Source organism: Plutella xylostella, chromosome 24 (assembly GCF_932276165.1).
Source record: "Plutella xylostella chromosome 24, ilPluXylo3.1, whole genome shotgun sequence".
Lineage (NCBI taxonomy): Eukaryota > Metazoa > Arthropoda > Insecta > Lepidoptera > Plutellidae > Plutella > Plutella xylostella.
The window spans coordinates 2,222,905-2,232,581 of NC_064004.1; positions in this window are offsets into that span (position 1 = coordinate 2,222,905).

Genomic DNA, 9,677 nt, shown 5'->3' on the forward strand with positions numbered 1-9,677 from the left:
AAGTGGCTGATCCTCTTCTCTCACCATTATTTGTCGGAACATCTTCTCAATGTCACACACCAGTACATACTTGTATTGTCTCCATTTCAGGACCAATGGCAGTAGATCTTGCTGTAAGTTTGGTCCACGTTCCATAAGATCGTTGAGGCTGCTGCCTGATGACGTCACTGATGATGCGTTGAAGACTACTCTTAGTTTTGTAGTGTTGGAGTCCAATTTTAATACTCCGTGGTGTGGAAGGTAACACGAAGGTTCTGTTGATGTGTAAACTTGGCGCATATGGCCAAGCTGCTCATATTCACGCATGAATGTTTTGTAGGCATCGGATAGCTCGGGATTTTTATTTAGCTTCTGCTCGATTTGCTTGAATTGGGCAATAGCCTTGCCCTGTGATGCACCGAGCTGCTTTTCAAACCCAGACTTCATAGGGATGGCGACTTCGTATCTGCCGCTCTCTAATCGTCTCGTGGTTGCTTGATAGAATTTCTCGCACTTCTCATCTGCTTCACATACTGATGATTTATCCTGAATGTCCTCTATCTCCCAGTATTTTTTAATGTCGGCTAAATTATTTATAACCACATTGCAATTGAATGTTCTAACGTTTCCTGATAGAACCCAACCGAGTTTTGTTTGTTGTGCTATCGGTGCTTGAGTCGGGCCCTTTATTAGTCCACTCATAATGATATCTGAATATACGCTCGCGTCGAATAAGATGTCAATCGGTCTGGACACGTTATACTCTGGATCTGCTAGTTTGATGTGCTGGAGATGAGACCATCCTTGCCTTTCAAATGAACTGTTAGGTAAGTTGTTGATAACAGTTGATATTATTAATGCTTGAGTGGAAAATGCATGATCATCATAAATTGACTTGCATTGCATAGTTATCATGCCCTTGCTTTGCTTCGAACTCGTGCCTATCCCGGACACAGATGCATGATAGCTGATACGTTTTAATCCCAATATTTGTGCTGCATTTTCTGAGATTAGAGATATCTGCGACCCTTGATCCAAAAGTGCTCGAAGGGTGATATAACTACCATCTGATTTTTGGACTTGAATTAATATGGTCGTTAATAATATTTCCTCATCGGGGCTAGCGACGTGATTAACATTGTGCTTGCTTGGTGTCGACGAACTTTGCTGTGTGTAACCTGATTTTACGTTGTTCGCAAATGCCTCGTGCAGTAAAGTGTTGTGCTCAGCATTGCATTCCTTACACCGTTTGGTCGAATTGCATGTTTTGTCATGATGTTTGTATAGACAATTTACACATATTTTCTGTTTTGAAATCGCCCTCAATTTAGTTTCCGGCGACATGGCGATGAACCTTTTGCATCTGTACAACTCGTGTTCAAAGTTGCACAGCGGGCACCTACTTATGTATGACGTACTGTTAGCTTGATAATAATTTTTGTAAGGAATTTTCCCACTGGTGTTCTTATATTGGTACGGAGGCTGCTTGGCCGGTGCAGATGATGTTGATGATGTGTTCTCCCGTTCCTTCCTCTGAACAGGTTCTAAAGCTGTGAATTTGCACTCCAGAAACGTCATAAATTCACCTAGACTTGGTAGTTCCCTCGGCGACTTGCGGGATTCCTTGTAGTCAGTGTAGGTCTGCACGTCCAACTTCTTAGATATTAAATGAACGAGAAGTGGGTCCCATGTGCTGGTATCAACTCCAAGGTTATGTATCGCATGGATGCATTCCATCGATGTATCATGCAGCCGCTTCAACTCGAATGATGTTTGCTTATGTACATTTGGTTGGTTTAGAAATACCTCGATTTGGTTGGTGAATAATATTTGATGGTTGCTGAATCGGTGAAGCAAAATTTCCCATGCTGTATCATAGTTTTCTGCTGCTATATGGAGGTGTTGGATAAGGCGCTCAGCTTCTCCCTTGAGCTTACCTTTCAAATGCTGCATTTTTTGCGCCTTCGAGAGAGTGTTATTATTATGGATAGCTTCCGTGAATAAGTCATGAAAGGTTGGCCACTGTGTATAATTACCCGTGAAGACTGGTATCTCCAATTTAGGTGTCGACTGATGCTGGTGAACCTTAGCAATTAGTTTTTGGTTCAGTGTCCTTTTCATGTCCTTATATAAGGTCTCGTGTTGACTAAATTCTCCCTCATACTGTTCATCCTCTCCACAAAGAATATTATCGATCTTAAAATGCAATTCGTCAATAATTTGCCAACGCGACTTGATAGTTCTTAACTCATCCTCTAATTCCCAATTTTCCGTAATGTACTCTACCTTAATGCTCTTTAAAAGTCTCATAAATGCTCTAAAGTTCGCCCTCTGCCTAGCTATCAATTCGTCGACCTCTCCACACGGCTCCGTGGCTTGATCTACCTGCTTGCTGCTGCTGGATGGTAGCACCGAAGAAAATGCTGTTCGGACTTCCTCGCAAAGGTTTAAAGTTTCCTCGTAAACATTTTCAATGAAGTACTTGAAGGGATTGTCCTTGTACGGTAAAAGTAACTCGTGATTAGATTCGAACTCGCCCCAAAGGTTATCGAGTGCTTCCTGCCTAGTTTTTAAATAAGCTGGCGTTTTCCGCTTAAGCGGATCCTTTTTGAAATTGATTTTAATGCGGTTGATGAGTTCCGCGATCTCATCCTGCCGCTTAAGAAGAGCCTCCATAATAAAAAGGAAAGATCTTACTTGATATTGGCTGCTATCTGCTTAGCGTCTTACGCTGCTGGTAGTGAGTTGTTGGTGATAAGCTGCTGATCGAGCCTGGCGACTCGACTCGGCGACCAAAATCCTCACTGCAATCCTTTGATAGACAAGGATCAAGTCCTTGATACACTACACTGTATGTGCACTGTGTCCGTGAAACGCGAATGTCCCGCAGTTGACCACGCGTTGGTTCAAATGCTCGAAGGACCAAAAAAAATGTAGGGGTGAGTAATTGATATATGAGGGGTGATAGACTCTAAGGAGTGATAAAGAAAACCGCCCGGATTGAATGCTGTAAAATTACTGAATTTATTAATAACTAAAATGTTGCGCGTGTAAGTAAATGATGACGGTGCGACCTACTTGAGAAATGTACGTTGCTCGTACAATTACCTTTGAGACAATGATTCTTCAACAAGGTTACGACCAAACACGTTTTTTTTAAAGTTGATCAAGAAAATGACACATTTTAAAGTTTTAATCACCGTTTAAACTATATTTTTAACCGACTTCAAAAAAAGGAGGAGGTTCTCAATTCGTCGGGATCTTTTTTTTATGTATGTTCACCGATTACTCCGCCGTCTATGAACCCATTTTGAAAATTCTTTTTTTGTTGTATTGGATTGGGCTCCCAGGTGGTCTCATTTTTTTTTCAGAATTTTATTTCACCCCCAAGGGTGGGTAAAGGGGTAAAAACAGGGTATGAATTTCCATTTTGGGCACATATTAACCGATTCTAATGCAATTAAGAACGTAAATATGGTTCTTATAACAAAAAAATATGATGGTGACCTTGAGCTGATCTGATGATGGAAACGGAAGGCAGTCAGGGTAACTCCTCAACGGTATATAGCAACTACTTCGTGTTTAGGCTTGAATGATTCGTATTGATTAGTAGGACTTTTTGGTATTATTTGCACCTTACTTTTAATTGAAAATTATTGCAAATAAACTAAAAACTATAAAATAAAATAATAATTAAAAAAATTAAAAACTGTCACATACGAGTAGAATTTGTGTAAACCTTAAATTATTTCTTACATTTTAGTGGTTTTTTGAAGTCGGTTTTTATTTTTTTTAATTATTATCCCTAAAAAACTCTTTAACCCCCAGGTGACAGCACTTCAAGCCATGCGTTCGGAGATCTACATCGGCACGGCGTGGGGCTGCGTGGTGGTGGCGGAGGCGGCCACGCTGCGGCCCATTACTGTGTTCCGACCGCACGAGGGACCGGTGAGTACGATGACGAACGATTTGACCAAAAAAAAGCGATGCGTTTTTGTCAATAGCATCCCTTAACTTTACTTAATTAAATAAAAATAAAATAAATAAAATAAAATAATTTTATTTCAGACTTATTAAATTAATTACAATCAATAGTCCATATGGTGGTTAGTAAACATGATATTATAATGAAATGGTTAATAAATACACAAACACAATAAAATGCACAAAATAACAAAAATATAAAAAGGGGTACACGGCCCGTTTGGACTCTCAGATACACCTACACCTGCTAGAAGGCTGTCAACTTGACTGCATGTAGCCTTATCCAGCGCGCCAGCATCGGAGAGTCCCACCAGTTAATTATTACCTTATTGTATTCAAATTCAAATTCAAAATATTTATTACCGCGAGTAGGTAATTTCGGTTCCTGAGTCCCTGGCAGAAAATGCTTTTATCATAAAATCAAGCTGATTGAATGTTATTTACTGGCGTAACCAATTTTCATTAAATTTAGAATGTAAGAAATGAAAGAAGAAAGAAAAACTTCGTTTGTCTGAAACATTACTGAACGAAAAAAAAAATGCTTCTCCATCCATACCAACTTTGTTGGTCACGTGACTTTTGTCATGAAGACATTTTTATTGTTCACATTTACCAGAAGTCATAGAACAATCATTATTTATAATGCCTTTTCTGTATACCATTATACCACTTTTGCATCACCCTGTATAAATAAACAACTTTTGCCCACAGATTCGCTCGATAATCCCACTCCACCCTCACAAGCAGTCTGAAGTGCCGATGATAATGACGATAGGAACTGGCTACCGGCCGCTGCTTCAGAGATTCGTACCGCAGGCGCAGGTGAATATCACCCTTATTACCTTTAGCGTAAGACATAGGGTGTTTACATAGAGAATCGGGTTCCCTGTATCTACCGGTAACCTGATTATGCTAAAGCGCTCACTCACGGAGCATTTCCCGGATTTATAAATGTCATGAGCGATTTCGCATAATCAGGTTACCGGTACAGGTAGATACAGGGAACCCGATTCTATGTAAGCAGTAAGCACCCATACACTCCATACTGGACGCGGCCGACCTATGTGTGAAACTTGTAGAGATGAATTTGGCAAAATATACTCACAGGCAATGAAAAAGTTCTAATGACATACCTAGCACAAAATCGCTTGTAAACGGAAAAGGCTAGCTTGATGATACTGTCTGTATATTGAAGTACTTATATTTAACAACGCATAAGAATATTACAAACAAAAATGTAAATATTTTATTAAATTTTTTACCGTTTTGGTCATTTTCAGAATACAAGCAACGCGACTAACACCGCAACTGGCTCTTATTGCCTTCTCTGGAGAGCTCTGAATTGGATGGCCGAGTGAATCACTGGACCGGGCCGGTTGGAAACCAAACGGTATCAAACTACCAAACATTTATGTTGAAATGCCAAAGAGATTTAGCTTGAAAACATAGCTCTCTATATTTGCAGGCTCTTTAAAGTCAAGCTTGCCTTCACGTTATTTAAGACAAAACCGTTTTTTTTTTTCAAAAGCGTTCAGCAGTAGCGTTTACTAAATGAATCTCATACAAAATGCCCCTGATTAATAATTTTATTGCTACACAAATTGTAAGACAGATATTTGTACTGAAGGTTTGGGTGTTAGGTAATATTATTATGTATCGATGTATGGTGTAGATGTATCAGTTGTCCTGCACCCATATTACAGGCTTTGTCTAGCTTGGGGTCGGATGGCCGTGTTTGTGATGTCCCCACATAGTATCAAAGTAAACTAAAAAAGCACCTATCGATTATTATTCCTGGGATGAGGTTAACAGAATAAAAAAAATAAAAAAATGGTTATCGTCTTCGATTAGATCTAAAAAAATTAAGGATACTGAAATAAATTAAATATACCGTCCTATTTGGGATATTAAATTATATGCGAAATGCATTAAATATTTAGTAAAAATCTATCCTACAAGGTTAAGTATTCATAAGCTTTAAATTTTCGTTCCATGACACAATTCAAACTCTGTTTTTTTATTAGCATTTAAGAAAATATATTCCTTCTGGCATTTATCTGCGTTCTTAGTAGGCAAATTAAAATAAAGTGAGCGCAAAACCAGCAAACTGTGAACATTCTAAAGTAATCCGGTGGTAGCTCAGTCGGGTAAGCGCCCGCTTCTCACGCCAGAGATGCGGGTTCGAATCCCGGCGCTGACATGTACCTACCAATTAGTTCTTTGAATTTAAGTACAATGTATACCATCGCTCTTACGGTGAAGGAAAACATCGTGAGGAAACCTGTAGGTATATACGGAAGTGAACTGTTTGCTTACTGGCAACGCAACGCAGCCTTAAATATATCTTCATAAGTTTGTGATCTTCGTATTTGATTTGTGTGTGTGTGTGTGTTTTAATGGCAGTTTATTTATTTCTACGGCCCAATCTGCCGTCTGTATATGATTTAAAGATATTTCTACCACTAATAGAATACTCAATTAAGTTTTAGGTGCTGTTAAAACCTAAATTTGTTTGTAGTTATAACAAAATAACTTTATCAGTAAAGCAAATAAAAGCATTTTCGTTTGCCAAATTTCTAGCTGTCTGCTGTAAAAATATTATTATATATTCAGTAACAGCTACATTTATCTATTTTATATGAGAATTTAAGATAACCGATCATCTACTACTAGTGCTGGTTGTAAAACTTATGCAAAACGTTTTCTCTTATACAAAGTGTTTTTTAATCTGAGATACTTACCTACTAAATTGAGCGATTCCAAACGTTCATCAACAGTCGATTGTCCCGCGATTAAGTGACGTATATTGTACTATTGACGGGAGAACCGACAGTTGATGAACCATTCAGAATCTGTCAATTTAGTATCTGAGATTAAAAAACTGACTTTAGTATTAATGTATTTTTTTTTTTATAAGTTTTTTTTATTTCCATAAGCTTAATCTATTACAGTCATGCAACAATCACAAAAACCCGCAGGGTTTATCTGAGATTGCGGAGTTCGGATCTTGAGACAATTACAAAACAATAACAATAACAGAATAGTAGGTTAAGTACCCGGCAAGATAGATTATATTTATACTTGAGCACTTATAACAACTGGTGTTCGCGGCCGGTCCGCACACACAGCACGCTCCCGCCTGCCCGTGTGTGCGGGCCGCCCGCGATTTACACACACAATATACAGCAAATTAATGCCTACATATCTTATACAATATTTTTATTACAATATTATTACAATATTTACTATTTGGCTGCACTCATAGAACTAAATGTCAGATAGTGTGATAGGCAAGGTGAGTTAATTTTGCTTCAAGACCTCAGTGGTGGCGCGGACACTACTATAAATCGTGTTTTTTTTTTAATTAAACAACCTGCGGCCGATTCACGGGTTCGCTTTCGACATCGATAAACTCGTTTAAAGCGCGTTCTACAAATCACAGTATTTATGGCGAATCGCGATATAGTTACGTTTATCTACATCGAAAACGAACGTGTGTAGCCGTATAATATCAATGGTTATAAATATTCTGCAAAGATGAAAGAATGATATAAGTACCTAGCTTTAGTAACATGTGTACCTAAATAAGTTATACTTACTACTGTACGTACAGAATGTTTGCCAATACCAAAGATTTTTAAAATTAACTTATGAAGTTAAATAAATACCTTTATCCACTTATACTTGTGTTTTTTCTTCGTGACTCGAAAGGTAGAGATGCTGTCCTAACTATTTTAGTGTCAATTTCTCCATAGTAGGTTAGAGCATAACCAGGTATTAGTGGTTGACCTTTGACACATCTGTCAAGAATTTGACACCGAAACCGACTATTGTGAAATTGGAGATGAGACTCAAAGAATGAAAAGACAACGCTACATTAACATCCATTTAATGAATACTTTACACATGGGTAAACAAAATATAAAAAAAACTCTTTAACACTTGGGAAATTTTTCAGATATATTACACATACTTCGAAAGATACACACATTCTTATATGAGGAACTACCATCTACTATCTTTCATTTAAGTACATACATTGCCCTGTTTTATGGTGGAATAAACCGTCGTTCATGAAAAAAATCTCACTCTCTGCTTGGGATCATATCGTCGTGATCACTGATAAAATATACAATGTACTTATGACATTTCAATCAAAATAAATTACAACTCTAAACGCAAAAATAAATCACTATAATGTCAAAGCAGACGACCAATAGATTTAATTTCGTTTAAATGTTACGTAAGCAGTAGTAAGTACAGTTAATGTAAATTAAAAAATCGTATGTTCGTACAAGATCTACTTTTGCACATTTATTAATTTGAACCTTGGATCAGTTACTAGTGTTACTATCTACATAAATGACATAATACAGGTGTTGCAAAAATTGAAAATTAAGCCAAAAAGTGGTTACTCGGGGGGTTATTGTAATAAAAATTTACTCCATAACTTTTGGAAATTTGCAAAATAAATTGTATAGTTTTCCATTTTAAAATGTCCCACGACGTGACACGACTAACAACTTGACAAAAAAAATACAAAAACTACTACTTACAGTATTTTTTGCAACCAGTTTTAGTTATTGGGGTTGATTCTGAACAAACAAATTTTAAATTTAATTCTGTCAAAAATAAAACCTCGATTCACATTTTCTAAACAGGTTTACATACACCTTAATTAGCTCTTATTTTATTTTGGCTGCACATCGGAATGATTAAAACTACTTATAAGTACATATTGAAAAATAATTAAAAATATCACTTTTATAAATAAATCAATGTCACAACAACAGTTTATAAATAAAATATTTTTCTAAAACAACACAGCCGTCAATATACTTTATATATAAAAAACAATGACAATTTTGTTTTAAAAAGTCATTCAATACCTTAAACTTAAAAAGTACTTGAATATAATTAAGTACTTACTTATACAGTTATAAGTTTTAGGTACTGAGTGTAAATAAAACTTAAACATTAAATCACAACGAAAAACATTATAAATATGTCATTTAAATAAAATACATCTACATTGCTACATCACATAATAAAATCAAACTGAGAGGTAATAAAATGGTAACTTTTATATCACTTTGTTTTTGGAATGTCTTTTTTATTAAATTCATAGTTATATTAAGATATTTCTTAGAAAGATCTTGCAGATTTTCTTAAAATATAATTTGGTAATAGGGTGAAATTTAATAAGTGACATGGCCCACCCCCCCACATTGCCATAGCACACATATTTTGCTGACTACGACTGACATACTGAGCAACTTCGGAGTTGTTCCGATCATTTAAGTTGCTCAGTATAACGTCATTAATATAATTCTTCAGCACAAGCTTGCTTGTGTGGGGTCCACCAACCCGCACTAGGCCAGCGTGGTGGACTAGGCCTAAACCCTTCCTTCATTGGAAGGAGACCCGAGCCCCAGCAGTGGAGACGTGATGGGTCGTGATGTCTTGAATATAATTCCGTCCTGATTACATAAATATTACATACATCTAAATTATGTAAGTACATTACGATTAAATTCTTAAATATACCTAATAGGATGACGTTTTCAATATAGACCGACTACATAGATATGTTATATAAGTTACATTACAATCCGGTAATAAAATATTTTTCTACGGATTTAATCAGATATTTATTAATTACAGTATCGACCTATTATTATACTTTAAATAATGAATATGTACATTGTACAATA